At 34.8% G+C, this 24,813-nt stretch overlaps 1 long non-coding RNA gene across 1 annotated transcript in view; it reads right to left on the reverse strand.

Moving 5' to 3' along the window:
* Positions 1 to 7,825: 7,825 nt before the first annotated feature.
* Positions 7,826 to 24,813, reverse strand: part of LOC126751757 (uncharacterized) — a 36,150-nt gene continuing 19,162 nt past the window's right edge. The window contains exon 2 of the long non-coding RNA XR_007665921.1: positions 7,826 to 8,976. This is a non-coding gene — a long non-coding RNA (uncharacterized LOC126751757). The remainder of the gene's footprint in view (positions 8,977 to 24,813) is intronic.

Here is a 24,813-nt window from a genome sequence, read left to right on the forward strand (position 1 = left end):
AATTGATATTGGTTCTGTTGTTATCATAAAACCATACTTGTAGGAAAATACTATTTAAATCTCCGCATTAATTTTACCAAACTTACCAAAATTATGAAAAAATACAACTTATCATCGTGATTTGACGACCCTAGTGTTGCAATCTAGCAACTAAACACTTTTTCTTAAAGTACGACATATTTGGTGTTATACATACACTGAATGTTTCGACATACGAGCACTATTTGTGCTGTTTACAGTAACTTAAAATATTCATCTCGGAAAGAATTATATTTAATTCGCCGACACTTATATGTGATTCATTTCTACAACTTTCGAGGTGTATTAACTCAGCAACAGTACATCGATGAACTAATATAACTTTTGGCGGAGAAGCTCCATCAAAGACTAGTGTACAACAATGGGATGGTGAACCCAGTCAAAGTCGTAGATCACTCTAAGATGAATATCGTGAAGGTCTGCCAAAAATCATTTGTTGTTTTGGAAACTGATGTTCCTGTGCGCAACTCAAAACAACTTTCACACAATGACTAAAGCAACAATTTTTTGGGCACATCGATTTTATGAGTCAGCCATTCACCATATGATCCTGATCTGGATTTCAATCAGTTCTTCTTATGTATGTGAACTTAAAAAAAACTAAGAGGACAACGTTTTTCAACAGCTGAAGAGGCAGTTGATGCGTGCATAACGCATGTTTTGGACATACCCCGCTCAGAGCGGCAAAAGTGCTACGATAATTGGTTCAAACACATAAAAAGGTGTATAGATCCTAATAGAGAATATTTTGAAGAACAATAAAGAGATTTTCGAACATGTAATCATCATTGATTTAACATATTGTTCATTTTAAGCAACATTTCGGATAACAATTTTTGGAAACTTAGTTCATTAAAATTTAGATACCGGGAGTAGGCAGCTCCAGCAAAGATAACTGTTTGCTTTCGACTATATTTTGATTATATGTATATATTGACTTAATTCTCTTTTTCTAATGTTCAACGTTCGATAATGACCTAAAATATTCTAGAAAAAATATACTTTTTTTCAAACAATCACACAGAATTATTTCAGTTAATAAGCTATATAATAACTGATCATGAATTCCGATTGAATAAAGACGGATGGATTGTCGAAATGAAGAAAATTAGAGGAATTTGTTGTTATTAGAATGACATTATTCCGAACAAACTCGTTAGAGTAATCATTATGGTATATCTAAGCATTATGTCATATCCAATATAGGGGGTCATCGCTTTCAAAATAATCAATAAGCACTATTAATTTACTGTATAAACTTCACTATTTCATTCTTTGTATGACAAAGACTTTTAGAATTTGAATTCATGGAAGGTGTTACACATCTGCAGTTACTATATAGAAGGAAGAAGCCAAAAAGGAGGAGTCGGAGTCCGAGGAAGACGACGACATGGGTTTCGGTCTCTTCGACTAAACAACTCAACACTAAAGTTGATGATGAGTGGCAGTGAAAGCGTAATACCAGGAGATGGTAAACCCAATTCACCAATGGATGACGCTGGAGAATAAGTGCCCGAGCATAAAGAAGTTCGAATAGCAATTACCCGTCTGAAGAACAAAAAAGCGGTGGGGCCGACGGTTTGCCGGCCGAGTTATTCAAATACGGAGGAGAAGAACTGATAAAGAGCATGCGTCAGCTTCTTTGTAGAATACGGATGATTGGAATTAAAGTGAACTCTGTTCAATACACAAAAAAAGAAACCCCACAATCTGTGTCAACTGGGATAAACCTCCTCTACATCGCATATACGGTTCTATCGAGCGTATTGTGTGAAAGATTAAAGCCCACCGTGAACAAACTGATTGAGCTGTGTGGCTTTAGGTTCTGGAAAATCAACAACTGCCCAGATATTCATCATACGCCAAGTCTTGGAAAAGACACGTCAAAAGAGGATCGACACACCCATATCTTCGCCTGTTTCTGAGAGCACAAAAAGGAGCTGCATTTATGCCACGAATTCCGAATTTGGTATCCCCGCAAAACTAATACGGCTGTGCAAACTTATGTTGAGCATTTACCATAAGCTCCGTACGGATCGGGAAGGCCGTTCGATACCAAACGAGGTTTCAGACAATACGACTCCCTATCGTTTGTCTTCTTTAATCAACTCCTGAAAAAAATATATGGAGTTGTAGAGCTGAATAGAGAAGGTATAATCTCTCATCTCATTGGCCTCAGAAACTGCGCTGCTAGTTTTGCTTTCTCCAGACTGCATAAGGAAGCGAAGCAAATGGGTCTGGTAGTGGACGAGAGCAAGATGAAGTATTTTCGGTTATTAAACAAACAGTCCTCGCACACCTAACTTGGCTCCCACGTCAGTGTTGACAGCCATAACTCCGAAGTCGTAGATAATTTTGTCTATCTTTGAACCAGCATTCACACTAACAACAACGTCAATTTTGGATTGAGAAGTAAAGTTCAACACTCGACAAACAAAACCCAAACTCTACAAGTCACTCATCATCCCCGTCCGGTTATATGGTGCAGAGGCAAGGACGATGACAACATCATAAGCCGTCGTTACAGATTTTCGAGAGAAAAGTTCTGCGGATGATTTATTGACAACGGAGAATAACGCAGTCGATGGAACGATGAGCTGTACGAGATATACGACGACTTAAGAGAGAGCGGCTACGCTGACTAAGTCTTGTCGTCTGAATGGATGACTCCATAGCTCTGAGAGTATTCCGCGCAGTACCCGCCGAGAGAAGCAAAAGAAGAGGAAGTGAAAGTCGAAAAGACTAGGCGGAAAATAACCTGGCTTGAGCTTGGAATCTCCAATGCGCCAAACAGCAAACAGCGTATATAAAGTCTTTTCAGATTTTAAGGCATTTTGCTCACATCCTTTTTGCCAAAAAATCTTATGTTATCGGCCCACTATAGCTTATGGCAAACTTTTTCATTTTACGAGATATCTTCACGAAATTTGTCATTATCTATTACTCAATACATTCCTACAATCATCGAAGAAATTGTGCAGATTGGACTACTATAGCGTACAACTGCTATATAAGCTGATCGCCCAAAATCAAGATAAAGATCCTATTTCACCTCTTCATGCTTTAAAAAAAATGCGTCTGTCAAGAGTTTTGGATCTTCGGTGTAGCCAAAGTGAACTTTTTATTCTTGTTTTAAATAAAATCAACAAAGAAAACTTATTGCAAGCAACCCTTTAAAAATAAAATCAACCTTTATTGCATCAAGATAACTATTTATCACAACTCAGAATTTAACAAAGCTAAAGCAAGCAACCCGTAAAACGACAAAAATAGCATATTTTGTCACTTGACACCTTTTGCGGCCAAGCATTTGACACGACAGCGGCAAAAGGTCAGCAGACAACAACACAGTTGCCAAGTAACTAGGCACCCCAGTACTGAAAAACTGTCACATTGACAGGTAAAAGTGTGAGCATGATTTGGGTCACGTGATATGGACAGATGGGAACTACAACAGCTAAGCAAATAATTATTGTAAAAGAAGAACCACAGTGTAAACGCTAGGTGAAAGTTGAGTTCGTAGGCATTATTTTCTTTTATGGTGTGTGGGTCCAAAATATTTGGTATTCCTGGGATGTGTTACTATCTCTCTCTCTTTTGTTCCAAACTTTAAAACCATATTTCCTTAAGAAACTCTTCATAAAAAGCTGCTTAAAAACATCCTTTTTTTTATCAAAAGTCCAATTGATTATTAATGAGTAAAAGCGATTCAAAGAATGTTGCCCATTTTTGTTGACATTTCATAATTCAGAGAGCGAAAGCTCCAACTTAAAGCGTCATTGATTTTATTTAAAAATTATGATACTCCATCTTAATAGTTTTGGAGAAGTCTTATGTAAAGGTAGTCATAACACGGAGAGGTGTTGCTTAAATTTTTGGCCAGCCTCCATATTATACTTCTTTTGTATTCTGGAGACCGTAGAGGGAAAAGTTTGTACACTGAAAAACCACAGCCTTCTGTCTGAGAGTCAAGAAACCTTAAGTCGATGAAGTTGGCGTCAACCTGCACTGTCATTTCATGAGGAAACATGAATTTGGATTTTTTAACATCTTGTGACTTTTTCTAATTCGAAAGCTGGGTTATCCGAAAACTATTGATTGGTTTGCCATAATCGGATAGAGGAAAAAGATTCTTCTGGGTGTTCTTAAGACCAAGAAAACTACGCCAGGACTTAAAACCATTCGTTGGTGACAAAATTGACAGCACAAGGTGTTGCTTTCATTTCATTGGCTTTGAAGGGGGGATGATGATATAGAGCCGACAAATCAGAGTGGCGATAAATCAGTTTCGATCTTGTATTCATACATAATCTGAAGACAAAGTAAAAAACCTATTTAATTACATATAAATTGTAATAAAATGCTTTCCAATTATAATAAAATATGCACTTCCATTTCATACTCACTCGTCACGGACCGGCGTTACAAGCTGTTCAAGTGAGATCCCTATAAAAATCGACTGTTTAACCTATCCTAACAAAACCTAGCATAACCACCTACCCCGATACTATAATCGATTCTCGCTAGGCAGCGCTGTGGTTAAGAAACGCTTTATTTCAATAAGCTTCTGGTATGGTTCATAATCTTCATTTTATCCAACATGTGTAGTCTTATAAGTATCCGGGTGCGAAACGGCTAAAGAATTTTGACGTTCCCTGCAAGGAAGCAGAGAACACTGCAAAAAGACGAACCTCACCTAAAATGTATTCGATTATTGTGACCTTGGATAGCATAGTAAATTCATCCCAACCATAGAAGTCGTTATTATCTGGAGATCTGATATCTATGAAGAACTTGTGGAAAAGAAATAGACGTATTCTAACTTTATGGACCACAAGGTGATGATAGATAGAATAATTATAGTTTGAAGAAACTGGCCTTCGGAGCATACTCAAGTTTATAACGTTCACTAAATTGAGGAATACAACAACACAACAAGAAAGACCATTAACTTACATTACTTCGTAGGCATTTTCCTCGAAAAAGGTTTTGATTCTAAAGAATAATAATAATATTGTAAAAAACTTTATGGAAGTGTAAAGCTTAATAGGTTATAATTAAAGTACTCTCCTGAGAGATTAAATTTCATTTTGATGCTAACTAGCCATTGATCAAAAAGTATTGTCCCTTTGACCTTTAAAACAAATACCTGTGCCTTACCAAACGTGTTTAACTCTTCCGCTTTTGGATGAAATCAAAATAAGTTTGCCTAAAAGTATGTGTACTTATATCGTCACCTAAAATGCAAAATAACGTAACACCACTTTTCATAAGTTTGCAGGAGAAGGAAAAGCGATGGAATGGATATAAATCAAATTTAAACTAAATTTGAGTTTTGGTTATAAAATGGTTATATATGGGTTATATATTGGTTATACATGGGTTATATATTGGACAGCGATTTTAAATTTTTTTGTGATGATACATTGTTTTGCATTTTAGGAGACTATATTTTCCGTCTTCTATTTTATAAAATTAAAGTTACTATAATAAAGATGTTTAAAATGGTTAAATACTCTATTTTAACATAGCACACAATTTGTAATTAATTGTTTTATTTTAAAAGCGTCTTCTATTTTATAAAATTAAAGTTACTATATAGATATTTATAAAAGCGGTTTACATTTCCCTCTCTAACCAAAATCTCTTGCATCGAAAGACAAGTTCATTTAACCACAAATTCAAATAAGCAGAATCACGTATTCTGTAACCGTTTTTTAACTTGCGCTCTCTCACCTCATTCCAAACTTGTCACAGTGAGTTAACAATTTCATTAAAATTCATCTGTCGCAATGAAATTACAACAACTTTATCTGCTTAGTTGCTCGTAGCAGACAATAAATAAATGGAGATATTTACACTGTTGAACATGGAAGACGAATGCTTTGTGGAAATTCTTTAAGCATGCAAAGAGCTTCAGGTGGAGATGGAGAAAAATTTAAAATAAATCGGACGACTGAGATGTGTTACTTACGAACCCAATGGTCTGGAAGACTGGAGGGCTGAGAAGTCTCACTCTTACCGTTCTCAATGGTTCGACGACCTGGACGACCCTTCCATTTCAACTTACGAGAAATCGGAGTTTTCAGATGGCACAGTCTTTCCATTTCCAATTTTTGAATCAAGAAGAATTAAGAAGACTGCTTTTTCCGATATAAATTATCAGAGTAGCTGATCGAATTAATAGTTTCATGCCTTCCATTTCTAATTTTACTTTATCTCTTTGATGTTATAGCCTGTATTTTCCCCAATGATAGACTCAGCGACAAACTTCATCTCAACCGCAAATTCTAAGCTACATTTTTACAAGCCTCATCGCGGGCATTGAGTTTTTCAGCCAGCCGTTAGAGTTTTTTCTATTTTAAATATATTCTAAGTGCCACCACAAAATTTTTACCTTCCGAACTCTTATTAAAAAAACTATAGTTTCTCCCTCAGTGTTGAATTTCGCTGTAAATCAGTGTAATCAGACGGACGTAGCCAACAGCAAACCCCCATCATAGTCTAACTTATTATGAACTACACTAATTTCCTCGCAGCTCGTTTGCTCATTGCCAGTTACTTGTTAGTAGAGTTGGGTCATTTGCAAATAGCAATTTTTCAATGTCAAACCGTTAGTCTATGCGGTATCTCTGGTTTTGCAGAATTTTCGCACTGCAACTTAGTAAACTATTAAAACTCGGTCTACTCTATGTATATGGACCTAGCACATACATATGTATATGTACAATTACTCGCTGCAGATAATCACTATGATGCCTGCTCATCTTTATTAATGACTGTACTTTTGGTCATTGTAACGGTATGCCGGAATGCCGCTATTGCACGTGCGTTCATGGCAAAGTGTTCGTGCTATGTCTTAAACTTCCAAGGGTGCTGTGTCACCTCCTCATTCGTTTACTTCCGAAATTTTTGCGGTTTGTTGAATGTAAACGTTGGCGGAAATGTCTTTGTCACAGGTGAAGTTGCTCTAGTTAATTTTCTCTGCCGGAAATTACAATTTTCTTTACTTACTCTTAATGAGGATTCAGTACATTCGAAGGTTTAGGATTGCGCGAAAATAGATTCAGGTGAATGTGGCCGGCAGCTAAGTGATACTGAGTTCCGAAGAAAAATTTTCGATTGAAAACACTATTTTAAAGCTAAAGTACAAGAGTTTTACATTAGTCAGCTGCTTAAATTCGACATAATTAAATAAAGATCTCTTCATTTTGACGATATCCAAACGCTCTGTAAGCTCTCGAAAATAAAAACCCATCGCCTCTTATTGCATCGGGGTTTACCAGAACACTGAAACTGGCTGCCTTCAAGGTAGCGGTAGATATAAAGCAGCGAAGCGCAGTATCCTTCAGAGAGAGGTTTGTTAGCTCCGATAGCTTAGCGACTGTACCGACTTTGAGCTCTCTGGCTGTGCGTTCAAAGCGAATGCAGTAGTGAATGACCTCATTAGCCAAAGTTTCAAGGTTCTTCGATATTAAACTTGTATATGTGCCCGATCACAGTAGAATCGCCGGAAACTGGAAAGTAAAATTCTCTTGCTCAATTTCCTCCAAATGGAAGCAAGTCTTTTGATGCCCTCTTGAGTTCTAGCGTTGGACCTAAGAGCCGCCATTTATCTTGGCAAACGCTGATCAACAGCCAATGCTTGTACGACTACAATTTTTAGGCCAGAGTAAGAGATACTCGGAACTATTAGCTATTGGCAAAGTCAGTCTCGCCGTAATTGAAGGTCTACTGATTGGACGCTGTCCGATAGGAGATGGGTTCATCTTGACACTTTCTCCTCTTTTGTCTTACTTTTACCTCACTGAGATTGAAATATCTTGTTAGTCACAACTTCGGCAAATTAGTGGCTGGGCTTAATTTTAACCACAAATTTGTGGTAAATTCAACGCTTCGTTAGTCTAAGAGGAAAGGGGTAACACAAAAGACATTTGTCCAAACGAGTTCAACCCTACGACCTAACCTAGCTTAACCAATATGACATTGGGGCATTGCTAAGGATGAAGCTCTGAGTTGGCTCCATTAGGATAAAGAAAAAGCACATTTAAAATCACATTGAAAATCACATTTAAAAAGTAATCTTAGAGGCGTGAACATCTATACGGATGATTCGAGGATAGAAGATGGAGTTGATGCTGGAATATCCGGTACGGAGTTACGGAGTTAGGCATAAGGCAAACTCTACGTAGACAGACAAACAAGGCAGTAACCTCGTATCGCATATCAGCCAGAAGTGCCTTGGTCAGCAAGGCGGTAGTGCAAAGTGTTGCCACAAGTAAGGTGCCAAACAAAAAAAAAAAAAAAAACAAACGGTAAATCGGAAGTACAAAAACTCCTATTGTTACTGTAGGAACATGATAGGATTACTAACTGGTCACTCTCTGGCGACGATACATGAAAGTCACAAAAAGAAAACTGAAGGAAATGTCTAGAACTGGTTACCAGAGAAACAATGGAGCATCTCTTGTGCACTTATCCCGCTTTGGTAAGATTACGCTGTAAGCATCTGGGTTCCCCCCGGTATGACACACTGGAGACGGTATCGATACTGAGGCCGTAGAGTCTGTTGAAATTCGCGTCAAGCGCAATCATCCTTAACGATGACAACTCCTCTTGGACTTAGCAACTGACCTCCAACTGGTATCGCAAAGTACCAAACTGGACTATGCTGGAGTCTATACATCTATACAATCGCTTGCTCTTCATGTATGTGTGTGTGTACATGTGTGCATGGATAGTTAAACTTAAATTGAGTTAAGGCGGCGCACATTGGGATTTCCGTGGCTGAAATTCAAAAATGGCATGTTGTCTGATTTGAATGAAAATTTCACAGTTTGTTACCAACTATCTATACATTATTTTCCCAAAATACTAGGATTCTATCTGCATTAGTTTTTTGTCCAGAACTGCCCAAAGTTGGTGAATGTGGAGAACCTGAAAATTAGCAAAAAATTTTTATTCAAAAGTCAAATCATTGATACAATAAAACAACTATTGAAATTCAACTTTATTATTATTTTTAATTTATAATATGTATCAAAGAAAAAATTTGAATCAAAATCCATTGAAAAAACTAATGCATAAAAAATATTGTGGAACAACATAATTTGGACGTCAAAATTTCAATGTTCTTCAAATTCAAAGTGGTGCATCTTTTTAGCGCTGTCTACCGCTGTCGACATACATACACCGAATTAAAGCCTGAAGTCTCAGCTAAACGATAAAAAAAAATTCAGCTGCCCCAAATTGCCCCCTTGAAAAAAACAATGAGATACTCTAAAATGGCAAGTTACCGCCCAAAAGTATGCAACATATATATAACAAGGATTACAGGAACTATAGGATATATCATTCCAGAAGAATTGGACGCATATCCACTAACGAAGATGTGATGCATCACTTATTAATGTCTTCGGATCCGTACATAAACATTTTTCGTACTAAAGTACAATTAAAAAAATTAGAATGTCACGAAGTTGTAAAAAAGTTGCTAAAAGAGACTTGATAAAAGAGAATTTAGTTTGTATGGGAGGTGGGCGTAAAAGTGGGCGGATATTATTGAAATTTAACACCAACATATATAATGTCATAAAAATGCTATGTACCAAAAATCAGCTGTAGGTCATTGTCCTGCGACAACTCCTTATATTTTTAGCCGCAGTATGCACTAGCAGAAACCTAGCTGTCATTGAAGACAAACGGCAGTTTGTTTTTACAAGTGCTGCTGCTGCTCCATCGACTGCCTTGGCTTCAGCTGCTTATGATCAACATAATACTCGTACGCTACCGTAGTAAGCTGTATTCTTTTCCAATTACTGGTGAGAGAAGAACTTATGAGATTCCAAAGATATCATCAGACAGATTAAAGTTATCGCAGTAAGCTGTCTACTTTTTCAGTTAGTCATAGGGCTACAACTTATGCGATTCCACAGGCAGCTTCAGGTACGATGAGAGTATTATAAGCTATCCAGAGCTAACGAAGCCGACTTGTTTTTTGTTCAGTAAACCAAAAATATTCATATACTTATTTCTAAAGAACAGTCTTACTCAATATAGCTAACTAGTTATATATTGGATAGTCGAAAAAGTTTAAAGAGACGATGCTGTATCAGTTCTTGTAGCACAACAATGGTTCGCTCGCTTCCGTTCTGGAAATTTCGACACACTGATGGAATAATATCTCTAGCGCAAAAATGACAAAAAGTGGTCGACCAAAATGGTACATAAGTGTTTATTTATTTATTATTATAAACACAAAAATAAGTTGAAGTTTGATTAGAAATACAAAAAACCTTTTTCGACTACCCCATATAATTGCACTTAAATTAAGCGCCTTCCTCAGACATCAGTTTTTTCCATACGGTTTAACTTAATACATAAATAATTCAATCTAACAGCAAGACTGAAATTTTTTCAAGCGCAGGAAATTTGCTTTCTCTTACTAAACTCTCAAGCAGCAAAAAGAACCCTTAACCCTAACTTTAAGCGCATAATTTGCGCCCAAATTAATTATGAACACAAGAAGTGCACATCAAAGCAATAATTTTACGGAGGTAAATAAATCAAAATCATTAACACCACCAATAATGTCAGCCTGGAAATCAACGCAGGATTGCTCTTGCCAACAGGTGCTACTTCGGACTGAGTAGGCAATTGAAAAGTAAAGTCCTCTCTCGACGAACAAAGCTGAACTCTATAAGTCGCTCATAATTCCCGTCCTGCTATATGGTGCAGAGGCTTGGGCGATGACAGCAACCGATGAGTCGACGTTACGAGTTTTCGAGAGAAAAATTCTGCGAAATATTTATGGTCCTTTGCGCATTGGCCACGGCGAATATCGCATCCGATGGAACGATGAGCTGTACGAGATATACGACGACATTGACATAGTTCAGCGAATTAAAAGACAGCGGCTACGCTGGCTAGGTCATGTTGTCCGGATGGATGAAACACTCCAGCTCTGAAGGTATTCGACGCAGTACCCGCCGGGGGGAAGCAGAGGAAGAGGAAGACCTCTACTCCGTTGGAAGGACCAAGTGGAGAAGGACTTGGCTTCGCTTGGAATATCCAATTGGCGCCACTTAGCGATAAGAAGAAACGACTGGCGCGCTGTTGTTAACTCGGCTATAATCGCGTAAGCGGTGTCTACGCCAATTAAGAAGAAGAAGAAGAAATAAATCACCGTCGTCCAATCGAGACACAGTGGTGTAAACGTGGAATAAATGTGAATGCTAACCTAATCAGGACATCGGGAAATGTTAAAATGCAGACTTTTCATCAAACATGGAAAATTCGAATAGCTTTTAGCAAGCTTATGGAAAAAAAATGAAATTTCAACACCTTAACCCAATTTCCCCTGCTCGCTCCACACTTAAGCTTAATAGTCATATTTCGAAAAATAATTAATATTTCACAAGAAATTTCCTAGCATTCTACAATATGTTAACGAGTTAAAAAGCAATCCACACAGACATCTGTTCAGCTGCAAAATGTGTAGCTTTTATTTTCCTTTTTTTCATTGCCAACATGCAAACCGAGCATTTGCAACCGAAGCTCAAGAAATTAAACCGAAGAAATGTTGAAAGTGAGAAATTGCTGCCGCTCGCCGTCAGTGTTTGCTCCGTTGTGCTTTTGAAGTAGTTTGTTGACAGCGATGGAGAGAAGAATTATGTTATGTTGTTGCGAAATATCCAAGCGTAAGAGCTTAACAAGCAAAACAGCAAAGCAGCAAAGAGTATATAAATTTACTTGCCACAACGGAAGCGAAAGGGTTCGGAGCAACAAACTTCATACGACATTTCCTTGAATGAGCGAAGGAAGTGCATACATATACATAAATACTTGTATATAAGAGTTTATTCTTGTGGAATAAATATGGCTTGACAGCCACATCTGGCATTTAGTTATTGCAAAAATAAAACATTATATTTTGCACTGCAACATTGTTTTTAGACGAGGACGGATCGATAAGTCTGCAGCTATAAAACTCGGTGGAGTGCCTATTCTTCTTAAGGGCACAATGCTAGTACGGGGCTGCGAAATTCTGGGCCTTCTAATTTTTACATTATCGGTAAAGAAATGATCATGTTATAGTTAATCGATCTGTACAATTTCTACGAAGATTACATAATTGCCTTAGAAAATAATCTGTGTCATCTTTTGTGAAGATACATTGTCAAATGTGAAAGTTTCCATACAAGAACTTGATTCCGATCGTTCAGTTTGTATGGCAGCTATATGTTATCCGATATCGGCTGTTCCGACAACTGAGCAGCTTCTTGAAGAGAAAATGACGTTTGCAAAATTTCAAGACGATATCTTAAAAACTGAGGGACTAGTTCGTATATATACAGACAGACAGACGAACATGGCTATATCGACTCAGCTCAACATTGATTATTTACATATATACTATATAGGGTCTCCGACGCTTCCTTCTGGGTATAAAAAGGCGCTCTCATTAATCCAACAACTATATAATGAACGAAGTTCTTTGTTTTTAAGTCTTCACGAATTGAAGTCAGCGATCAGCAATGTTCCGACCATATTACTGACAACCGTAAATTCGCTGCATCAGTATCAAATGCATTCTCTGCCGCTCCAACTGCTGCCAGCTCCATTCTCACTACTTCCACTGTTGTTGGTACCAATACTTCTCCGTCCAACGTTGCGGTTTCTGTTTTTGCTGATAATGTGAGTATGGATTATCTCGCTCCGGTTGCTTTACCTGCAGCCTCTACTAATGCTGTTAAAATTGCCAATACATATGTTGAGGCTGTTGTTAGGAATGCTCACCCGCTAGCCAGTGCCAAAACAGACCAATTTTTGCTGTAAATGCTGGTCAATCTGCTTCATTTGTTGATACTGTGGGTGATTCTGTTAATCCAAACTCTTCGACTTCAATTAATGCTAATGGTCTTTGAAATCAACAGTGAGCCCTAGCAACAAAAAAACTCCAGCTGCTTCAAATGTTGCTGGTGTTAATACCAATTGTGTTCTCGATGTCGTCATAACCAAGAAATGGATTCATTTGTCTGCCTTTAAGAACTCTATCACTGAGGCAGACATTATATCTTTCGTTGTTAAGCAAAAACATGCCGACAAACAGCATTTTTCTTTTATGTTTATTTACAATTCTCAAGCCATTAAAAAAGATAATATTTAATATTAATAATTTTAACTGGGAAATTTTCAGTTAGTTGTGTGTAGAAGGCGATAAGTAGGCTGAGTATTTCCTTTGGGAAGTTGAATACAAATTTAAACCTTCTAAGGTTGTAACCACCCATTAGCAACTTGGCATGGCGCATGCCTAGGAGTTGTTGCCAATGTTTCTCCCTACCCACTGGTTCATCATTGCGGAGCAGCTCCTTTATGGTGTGAGGACCAGCCGCAGTGAAAGCTTCCGGTCGTACCATGTAGGTGAATGCTACGGAGCGGGCAAGCTCATCAGCCAGTCATTACCGGCTATACCTTTGTGATCTGGCACCCAAATAAGGTGCGCTTGGTTACATTCTGATAGACTATTCAGTTGCACCAATAGCGATTTGATCTCGTATTCAAAAATCTCTTTTGAGAAATCACTTTAAGTGCCGCTTGGCTATCGCTTAGTACAGTTATACGTTCAATGCGATATTTGCGTTAAAAGTTTAACTTTACACACCGCCTTATAGCACAGACCTCTGCAGTAGCACAAGGGTGGAATCGTTCCATTCAGCCACCTGTCAAGGGTAACCTTAAACTTCCCAGTGCAGTTAACCTTTTTGGTAATGCTATCCCTATGGAGAAAAGCCAGTGGTATTACGTCACTTAGCTCATTGCTCATACGTTGGAAATGGATTACTTTACCTCTGCCAAACCTTCCTGCTGTCATTTGGAGCACAATGTGTTTTACGACTTGACCGAAAGCTTGGTGTAGCGGGGTGATTTCCAGCAAGGCCCGATCTGGCAGACGTAAGCGAGTAGTTGCAGCTTCGAGAAATGAAGTCCTACCGACGTCTGCGATGCTTTCGGAGCCCAGACCAGCGCTACATAAGTGACAATTGGTCGCACGATCATTGTGTACAACCATCTGATAATCCTTGGCTGCAACCCCAGGATTTACCAACAAGCCAATTGCATATCATCAGTGCCTTCGTAGGTTTGACCATGGTCAGATCAACATGCAGAGTGGAATCCATCGCGGGACCAAGATATTTGACCATATTAAAAGTCTTAAGGTACTATCAAAAGATTCCGAAAAAACTGGCTGTCTTAGAAGTGGTCATGTGCTCCTGGCAGGTGATTGACCCAGTTACTTGACAATGATGACTCTATTCTGGACCAACTAGCATCTCTATTCATTGTTGTCCTACATCCCTACTATTGGTAGGGTATCCGCTGTAGCTGCGCCGATGTTCATACAAAATTTCTAACAAGTTGTACAGCCCGCTCAATATATAGTGTTATAGTAACATTATTATGACCATCTTTTCCAATATCCTTCTTAGTCTTACCGTGTTGATGCATCCACGGGCCTCCAGTATCTCAAACACCATATTTGATTATGCGCTGCGATGATAGATTCAGTCCTCAGTTTGAATATTCAAATTTGGTTCAAGGTCTCCATTTGCATATTCATTGGAATATAATTTCATAGAGGCTTGAGAACACATTACATGCACAGAGTTGCCAATCAATATTATATATAGAAAATTTAAATAACACACAGACTTCTCAAACTCATCACGTACGAATTCAATTCTTTTGATGTTTTCTTGTTTTATGTATTTTGCCTTATTCATAATACTCCATTGCAAGCGATGGCATATTGTTGTATTTATCTGTTCTGTATTGACAAAGAAAATATCTCTCACAAACATTGAATATCCGTTTGTCCCGCCGGACATAAAAGCAATACACGAAATACATTTTTATCGCAACGCTTGCGGCCAACATATAAAAATGCTGCTCACCAACAACTAACTAAACATCGATTAACCCTTACAACACGTACTAAATTTTATTGAATTGGACCATGGGGAAATACATACAAACAAACCTACAGACAAACGAGTATGGATGATTATTTTCTGGAGGCGTGAAATGGAAGAAACAACGATACAGCGGCAAAGTATGGTGCGCACGCGAAATCTCAGTAGAATCACTGAATCAAACGGCCCATATAAGAGCAATAGCAATAACACATAGTGCAAGTAACTGGTGGCAAGGTCAGCTAATAGGCGCTCTCAGTTGTGTGAGAGAAGCGAGTCAATATTCTGAAATCAAATGGTGCAAACATGATATATTAGCGCCTAATGTCAGCACTTCAGCAGCTGCGAACACCACGCCACATCTATAAATGATGAATTCTTCGCCGTTTGAACCTCAGCGCGGCGGTGTTTCATTTATCTTGTTTTACTGCACTGACAGTGTTGAGGCAGCATGACATTTGACAGCTGTGGATTGGCAGGCGTGTCCATATGTAATGACACCAGCGATAGTAAAGAGAGTATCGGAGCAAAAAATAGAGCAGGAAATATTTACAGGCTCAAAGAAATACATGTATATATGTACATATATACCTATAAAGAAAACTAACTGTACCAGTGTGCTCAGAGAAAGAGAGCAATAGATATAAAAACGCCAGCGGCCTATCTGCAATCTCTGCAACGTGACTGCAATAAGCAAGTAGTTGCCAGCACTTAGTTGGCAATGGAAAGAGATAATCAGTTAGATATGGAGATGGCCTGTTCTTGCCATTCTCCAGCACGCACAAATGCACAGCAACAGCAAGCGATGAACGAAATAGCAATGAAAATACACAAATAATGAAAATAAATCGCTACTGGGAACCAAACGAACAGTAATAAAACTTGTAATGATTTCAAATATGGTAGTTAAGTAGTGCTTTTTGAAAGATATTTTCACTTTGAAGACATCGAGTGTATTTTTATAAAACTGCAGCAGTTGTTTGGAGCTCACTGACGTGGGGGCTCTCCTTTGTTTGTATAATACTACACATTAATGAAGAAAGTCTGAAGAGCCAGTAATAACCATAGAGACGATAGTATATCCTTTACATATAATATACAAAAAATCATTTACATGCCAAATTTGGTCAGATGAAAAAGTTGTCCATACAAGCTCTTGATTCCGATCGAACAGTGTGTATGACAGCTAAATGCTATAGTGATCCTATATCGGTGGTTCCGACATAGGAGCAGCCTCTTGAGAAGTATAGGACGTGTGCACAATTTCAAACCAATATTTTTTAAACTATGGGACTAGTTCGCGTATATACCGTAGAGCAGGTCGACTTACAGGGAACCAAAAAAAACTCACGCTGAACAATTTTGCCTAAGAAACTATGGGTCTAAAAACAGTTTCCAGCAAACGATTTTTAAGGCGAAGTTTTTAGGGACCATAAATTTTTTTTCGTTAGTTTTTCTCTATCCAAATGAAATTTAATACATGTATGCATTTTGATATTCTGTTGATCATTTGTCGGAATTGATAACTATATCACATATCTCCCACATAACCAATTTTTTGATTTTCGTATTAAAATTGCTGGCTCGAAACCGGTTTTAGACTTATAGTCTCTTAGACAAAGTTGTTCAGAATGATCCGTGAAATACCGTATATCCGTAAACGAGATTTTAAAGAAAAAAAAAATCGACCCACACTAACAGAGAGACGAACTTAACTGAATTGGCCTTTACTTTCTTTTTGAGTGTAACAAACATCGTGGCAAACTTAATATACTCTATTCAGGATATAATGAGCACAAAAAAGCTGCGGAATAACTACTGTTTCAGCACAGAGGGATTCTGAGAAAATTTGCTCGAAGCAATTAAGATTTCACATTGAAGTACCGTTTTCTCAGGCTAGATATTTCAAGTAAATTTTTTTTTTATAAAAAGAATATAAAAGAGATATGATGGGTTAGGTTAAACTGGTCGATGGTCACGCCATACATAGCACCACAGATGCTTAGTTATGCTAGATCAGTTGGGTTCAATTTATTTCGTGTTGAAGTATTCGGCACACAAGTCGTGATTGCTTCTTGCTAGCTATCATTTGATGTTTAACTGATCTCTTGCAAAGCTCTTACATGTTCTTAAAGCAATTCATCTCACCCTGATCCATCTGTCAGGGCTTTCCGAAGTTTCATTATGTAACATTTTTAACGACTTACGTATTTTCTGTCCTGGTTCGGTAGCCAGAAGCTATTTCGTTTACCGAAATTCTTTGTGGCCTGGAACCCAGTATATATGATGAGATTATATGAGTTTATGGACGTATGTATAAGTATGTTATAGTTGTTAGCTATCTTAGTCACTTTCCTCACCGCAAAAACTTCCGTTTGGAAGATACTATAGTATTTCGAAAGAAGGAATGGTGAGCTGAGATACAGATTCCGATTAGTCTTAGCCGTTTTTGATCGCTTTTGTCAGGAATTTAAAATATAACGAGCAGTGATAAAATATCTAAATTCAGAGCCTCTCTATTCCATCATTAGCAGTGCAACCAAAAGCTAAAAGACTGTTGATAACGAAAAAAAAGTAGAGAACTGTAAGGCGGAAAACTTTTACGTCATAATTAAGAGCTCATACTTGGAGAAATTTTCGTAAAGGTGTCTAAGAATCTAGTTTTCAGAGTATCAAACGAAAAACACCGGTCTTTTGACCAACCTTATTACCCCTGTTTTTTTAATAAAATTTAAAATTAAATTACTTTTTTACTAAGAATTCCTAAATGAGTTGAATGGATCTAATATAATTAAGTCCCATCCGCAACAAAGAACTTAAGCATATATTTTAACTAAACTTTTATTTTACGTAACATTCGACAGGAAAAGGTGCAAGTCTTGGTCAATCATTTAGTGGAAATACCAATTAAAATTTTAAATTTAAAAAATTATTCGTCGAAAAGCAATTTGCATGGTCAAACCATGCCTCGATAAGGCTTTTCATAAAAATCATGAACCCTTCGGCAGCCAGTTTGAACTACAATGAAATTTTATCAATCTGCTGAGCGAAATATTAATAAGTTCAAGCATTTACCGCTATAAAATGGAAGTCTAAAGCCACACTTGTATAACAAAAGAACAAAGAAAACTGTAAATAGTACGAAATCAGCAAAAACAGCTGCAATAAAATTCATTGCAATGTGCAATTTCAAAATAACAATATACAACTATCTATAACTGTACCCAAAAAGCATCGATTAAGTCTACTACTGTGCAGTCAGTCGTGAGTCGGCGATAGTTTTGACTTTTTATTGCCCACTTTGTACACCATAAAAATCTAGCAAAAATTGCTGGAGGCCGTTGTATATAATTTATTTATATATACGTAATTATATACGCCTACATATTAGTGAATCCAATTGAATGCAGTTATCAACAGGCTGTTGAGAGGTAAAAAGTAGGCTTTTGCCGCTGCTTTTGCTCCACATAAAATTATGGCATTGCCTTGCGTTGGCAAAATGCCAGCGAAGCTACTGAATACGCCGCGAAAACTTTTTGTTCTCTTCGCGGTGCAAGAGTTGGAGGAATTTCATTTTGTTTGCTTTGCGCATTTTAGAATGCGCTATGCCTAAATAACTTGAAAATTCAAAACGCAACTGCTTAACAAAAATAATAAGAATAATGAAAATAATTAGCGAACTATATTTTTGTGTGAGTTCAAGAGAGAAACCTACCTTAAATAGTGTGCATTGTTGGAATCCTTTTGTTTGCTGGAAATACATACACAGGAAAAATTTTGTCAATCAAAAATATAAATATTCAGAAAAGTTATTTATGAGCTGAATGGTAGCTGCTTTTTTCACATATGATTATCAGTTTGGAATCGAAAAAATATCGAATGGAGTTGAAATATTATTAAGAACAAGTTACAGGAGTATAAAAAAATTACTAATCCAAAATCGTGACCGTGAAGAACTACAAATGCTCTCAAGCTAAAGCATAAAAATACTCGAGTATTTCAGAGACAGCGGTGTAACTTACAGAGTTTCATTCAGGTGGCATATCTTCTGTGAAAAAAATCTGTTTCCTTGGAATACTTCGTAAGCTAAGACGGAACATTGTTCTTAACCACAAAGCAAAGTGAAAACGATGTTGAACGTCCAATGCAGGGCGATGAAATTAACATATTTTAACTATCTGATAACAACAAAATCTTAAATACCATTGAATTGCAGCCAAGCTATTCAAATTCCTCGATTTTTATGCAGAGTCTATGTTTATTGGGCCAAAAATATATCTGTCAGCTGCAATTTAATATCTACACAAATCTTTAAGGGAACCATTTCTACACAATATATATAGTACATTGTGACAAAAAAGCTGCAGGATTGTAATTAAATTCTCCGGGTAAATGATATTTCAAAAATTGTATTTTGCTAAGTTGGAAGGACTGTTCTTAACTACTATGTTAATTATGAGCGCGATCTGTTAACCAACTTGTTTAAACCAACTGCATAAGTCGGCACACCTCAATAGTACGTTACGATTTTCACAATGGATAAAAATATCGAACAGAAAATTTCTCTCAAATTTTGTATTCCTAACAAAAATGCGAAATCGTTACGAATATTGGAAAAGGCTTACGATGATACAGTTTTATCAAAAATACAAGCCTACAAGAGGTACATAGCCTTGAAAGACGCTCGAGACATTGTTGAAGACATACCTCGTTCTTGGCGACCTTCGAGCTCCCCACCTTATGAAAATATTAAAAAACCTGAAAATCGTCAAGCAAGTGTTAGAGAGATGGCAAGAGATCTCGACATCTACCATACAAATTTTTAGAAAATGACTAAAACGCAGATAGAAGATAATACAAATGTTGAGAGTATTACCATAGTTTCACTTTTCACTTTCAATACCAGCATATATATACTGATTGTTTCTTAAGGCAAACGAACAAATAATGGACTAACATTCAACAAAATAAGAAAAAACGTTGACTTTGGCTGCACCGAGAGTGTAATATGGTTCACAGGTGCTTTGGACATAGAATAACAAAATTTCTATATAAAATTTGACCGGTCAGTATGTTTAGTAGCTTCACTTTAATGATAAGCTCCGGCAAATATGAGGCTTCATGGGGAAAACGGACGTCTGCAAAATTTTAGTTTCATATCTCAAAAACTGATAATATATCTTTAAGAACCAATTATCTATCCACAAAATTCTCAACAATATTTTAATATATTTGTTGTGGATTGTTACCTTGTTGACAAAGCTTTGAGCAAAAATTCGTTAAGAAACAATTTCTCATAATATACGTTAGGGGCCCGTTTTTATGTGTCATTATAGTGAATTTGCACTACCGCTTCATTTAGGTATGTACTAGAATATTTCTCAGACCAAGCAACTAATTCTATTCTTTTGCTGGCATTGAAAATATTTAAGATTCTCAAAACAATCCGGCAGCAGTTATATAGTAAATATGTATGTTTATAATTAGTCTAATTTTCTCATGTGTATTAACTAAACCAATTAATAACAAATATCAATAGAATTGCTTAGTAAGAGTTTGCTTTAACATACTAAATATGTTCTCTTCTCGAGTAGTTGCGTATACGCATTGACATACGGTGAATTGGGGGGGAAAAAGCAAGCACTGCTACATTGTCTATGTTAAGCGTTTGTTTATTTATTATAAGCTAAAATTTTAATAAACAAATAGGTACTTGATAGAAAATCAGGTTTTTATAAAAATGCTTCAACAATTTTGAACAATTGTTTACTAATATAAAAAGTGGATGTAAACAGTGCGAACAAATATATATAGTATTTCTATGTGATAGTACAGGAATAAATTAAATATTTTTATTTGCATATTTTAAGTGCACATATTATAAATTCATTAAGGTGTCCGTTATTTTGAAGTAGAATTTTTTTGCAAACGGCCGCTGAAGATTTTTGTTTTGGCTCTAAAACAAAAAATACAATGTAAGAAAAAGCTGTTGTTGTCAAAAGTTTTTGTACTTCGCAGCATTGACTAATAACAAAAGATTTCTAATTAACAGTTCTTTTCGTGGGAATTTTGTACAATGTAAAATAGTTCGTTTAAGTATTCTTAGTTGGGCAAAATTGCCATAAAATTGTGGTTTTAGCGATTTCACCAATTTTGAAAGCAGGTTAAGAGAAAAACCGAACATATGAAATTTTCAATATTCTTTGATATCGGCAATGTGGATTGTTGGTCCATTGGGCGAAAATTTTTTTTTAAACAAAAGCTGTCAAAAAGTTTATCAAATTTTGTTTACTAAAGATGACATTTTCATTTAGGAATGCACATTTAAATTTTGAATATTTACCATAAGCAAACTGTATTTTATTTTTTCCATTTACTTTGAAAATATTTCTGTAATTTCCGACAAATGTTGTTTTGGGAAAAGTCCAATTTAAAATCATAAACAGTATAATTTATATAAAAATATTTTAGAATATTAATGCTATGTTCAGAAAATGTTTTACTTTAATATCTTTATTCACGTATTTAAAAACAGTATTGCAACTCGAGTTTATATAGAGAACTTTATCAGATAAAAAATAGTTTTGATGTACAGTTTATAAAATAGCGAAATTGAACATTTTACACATTAAATTTTATAATTGAATTTTAAAAAAATGTGCAAAAATATTGAAAAATAAATTTTTTTTTTATTTGATATTTTGTTTTGTGCACCAAATTTCAAATCACAAATTTGGTAATTTGGGTATGTATTTCAAAATAAGTTAATTTTTGTTTAATCTTTGTTATTTCTAATAATCAAATCAAAAAAATTGAAATTTATGATTTTATCCATTGACAAAATTCCGTTTTATTAACTGTTTGAACAGATATGTAAAATAATTAATTTTTGGTCCATAATATAGCAAAGGGTCCGTTAATTTTGAGGAATTTTTTTCATTTTTTTTTGGTTAAACAAAAATTCAATGTAAACTGAAATAATTCATGTGATTTTGCACGATTTGATTTCAAATTTCAAAATTTCATTACATTTAAAATACCGTATTTGAAAAAATACTTTCTTCTAAGTTTTTACTGTCTTATCGAAAGGCATTGAATTAAAAATATTTTTTCGATTCTTTTTCATTATTATATGTATCAGGGTGTTAAAACAATCTTTAACCAATTTTTTGAAATAAGCCCTAGTTCAATTATCCGAAAACAAATTTTCAAACCTTTTGTGCAAAAAAAGCCTTTCATTTTTGAATTGACTTTTCATTGAGTTTATAATTTTAGGGTTTTGAACATAACCTTTTTCAAAAAATACTTTTTCCATTTTTTCATAAAAGAAAAAACTTTAGAGTTTTGACATGGCTATAGCTAAGTTTCCGAGATATGTTTAAAAGATATTTTTTCAAGGGCCACGCCCATTTTTCCAAAAAAACTATCGTCCAAAAATTAGGTTAAAAAATAGCTTTTTTTAAGCAAGATCCTTGTGTTTCAAGTTTCGCTCCACATTTTGTGAAAGGAACCAATTTTATCTTTTTTAATTGACAAAAACTGTGAAACGTATTTTTTTCTTTTCATTTTTACAGTATAGTTATGACACATTTTTTATTCATAAAATGATTTTTTCATGCGAAATTGTTTTAATATCTTTTATTTTTTTTACAAATTTTCATAAGAGCCATTAAGTAATACATAAAAAGGCTTTTTTGATTGTTGAAGCAGCATTCTGCCGAGTTAACAGTTCTTTTCGTGGGAACGGATGATGTAAAATAGTTGGATGATTAAATTCTTAGTTGGGCTTGCCATACCCATTGTATATCAGGGTGGCATTGAAAGTGAGGTTATGAGGTTACATTATAGAATTTTCAATCTTCTTTTAACCAATTAACAAAAATTTTTATACTAAAGTAACGCAGGTATGAAAATTTCAGATAGTTTCCATTCATCAACTAATTTCAAATCACAAATATCTTATTAGTATGTTTTAAAAACTCCTTGAAAATGATTATGTTAAAAGAGCTGGCTTCGGGCTTTCAAATCGAAAAAGCGTTGAACAAAACTTATATTTTATCGATACTTTCCCATTATCTAGTCTTATTCTTCACTTCACTTGACAATATCCCTAACCAAGTGATTTTGCAAATAGGCTTGCCCTCGCTTTCAATAGTTTGCGAGCAGACAGGAATCCGTAACCCCTAGGGTTGTAATTTATTTTTAAGCGGTAAGCCTTTCTTTGGTACCCTGAGCTTGCAGGTTTGATTACTTTCAGCGGTATTCATGGTGATGGGCTTCGCAACACTTTTTCCTCTTTTCATTTCAATTGCATAAAATCCATAAATACTTTCTTCTAACCGGCGAATATTAAGTTCTTCAGGTTCTGATGAGATATTGTCATAGCCTTTTTTTTTTGTTTGGAAAACTATCGCAAGTCTTATAGGTTAGAAAAGAGCTCTTTTTATTTTTAGAGACACGTTACTGTTGCTTAAAATTTTCGCTCCACAAAAAGGATATTTTACTTTTTTTAAGACAAAAAACAAGTTTCAGTTTTTGAATTTTTTTTCATTGAGTTATAAAATTCATAAGGAATAAAAATTTTTTCTAAAAATAGTCAAATTTCAACCGTTAATATCTTTTAAACGGTTGGGTTCACGAAAAAGTTCATAAGAAAATATTTTAGAGCATTCAATTTTACAAAACCTAACAAGATATTTAAAGTTAAAGTTATTTTTAAAGTTAAAGTTAAAGCGGAAACCTTAAAGTTTTATTTTTTTTTCTTAAGGTGTCTAGGATTTTAAAGAAAAAAAGTTAAACCCTACTGTTGCATTTTTACTAGTATAGTAATAATTTATCGATAAAATTTTTTCTCTTCAAGAAACTTGTGCTACCTTTATATTTTTTTATAGTTAAAAAGATAAAGATAAAGATAAAGATAAAGATAAAGATAAAGATAAAGATAAAGATAAAGATAAAGATAAAGATAAAGATAAAGATAAAATAAAGATAAAGATAAAGTTAAAATAAAGATAAAGATAAAATAAAGATAAAATAAATTAAAGATAAAGATAAAGAGGTAAAGAATTAAAAAGATAAAGATAAAGATATTTTACTTAAAGATAAAGAAAAGATAAAATAAAAAAAGATAAAGATAAAGATAAAGATAAAGATAAAGATAAAGATAAAGATAAAGATAAAGATAAAGATAAAGATAAAGTTAAAGTTAAGATAAAGATAAAGATAAAGTTAAAGTTAAAGATAAAGATAAAGATAAAGATAAAAATAAAGTTAAAGTTAAAGTTAAAGTTAAAGTTAAAGTTAAAGTTAAAGTTAAAGTTAAAGTTAAAGTTAAAGTTAAAGTTAAAGTTAAAGTTAAAGTTAAAGTTAAAGTTAAAGTTAAAGTTAAAGTTAAAGTTAAAGTTAAAGTTAAAGTTAAAGTTAAAGTTAAAGTTAAAGTTAAAGTTAAAGTTAAATTTTATGTTAAAGTTAAAAGTTTAAAATTAAAGATAAAATAAATTAAAATTAAAAAATTAAAAGTTAAATTTCAAAAAGTTAAAGAAATTAAATTTAAGTTAAAATTACAACTACAATAAAATTAAATTTAAATTAAATTTAAAAATTTAAAATTAAAAATTAAAATTATAATAATTAAATGGAAATTGAAATTGAAATTACAATCAAAACATAATATGAAATTGAAATTAATATTAGAATCAAATTTTAAATTAAAATTAAAACTACAATAAAATTACCATTTTAAATTAAATTTAAATTAAATTTTTTAATAAAATTAAAATTATAATTAAAATTAACAAAAAGT

Source organism: Bactrocera neohumeralis, chromosome 2 (assembly GCF_024586455.1).
Source record: "Bactrocera neohumeralis isolate Rockhampton chromosome 2, APGP_CSIRO_Bneo_wtdbg2-racon-allhic-juicebox.fasta_v2, whole genome shotgun sequence".
NCBI lineage: Eukaryota > Metazoa > Arthropoda > Insecta > Diptera > Tephritidae > Bactrocera > Bactrocera neohumeralis.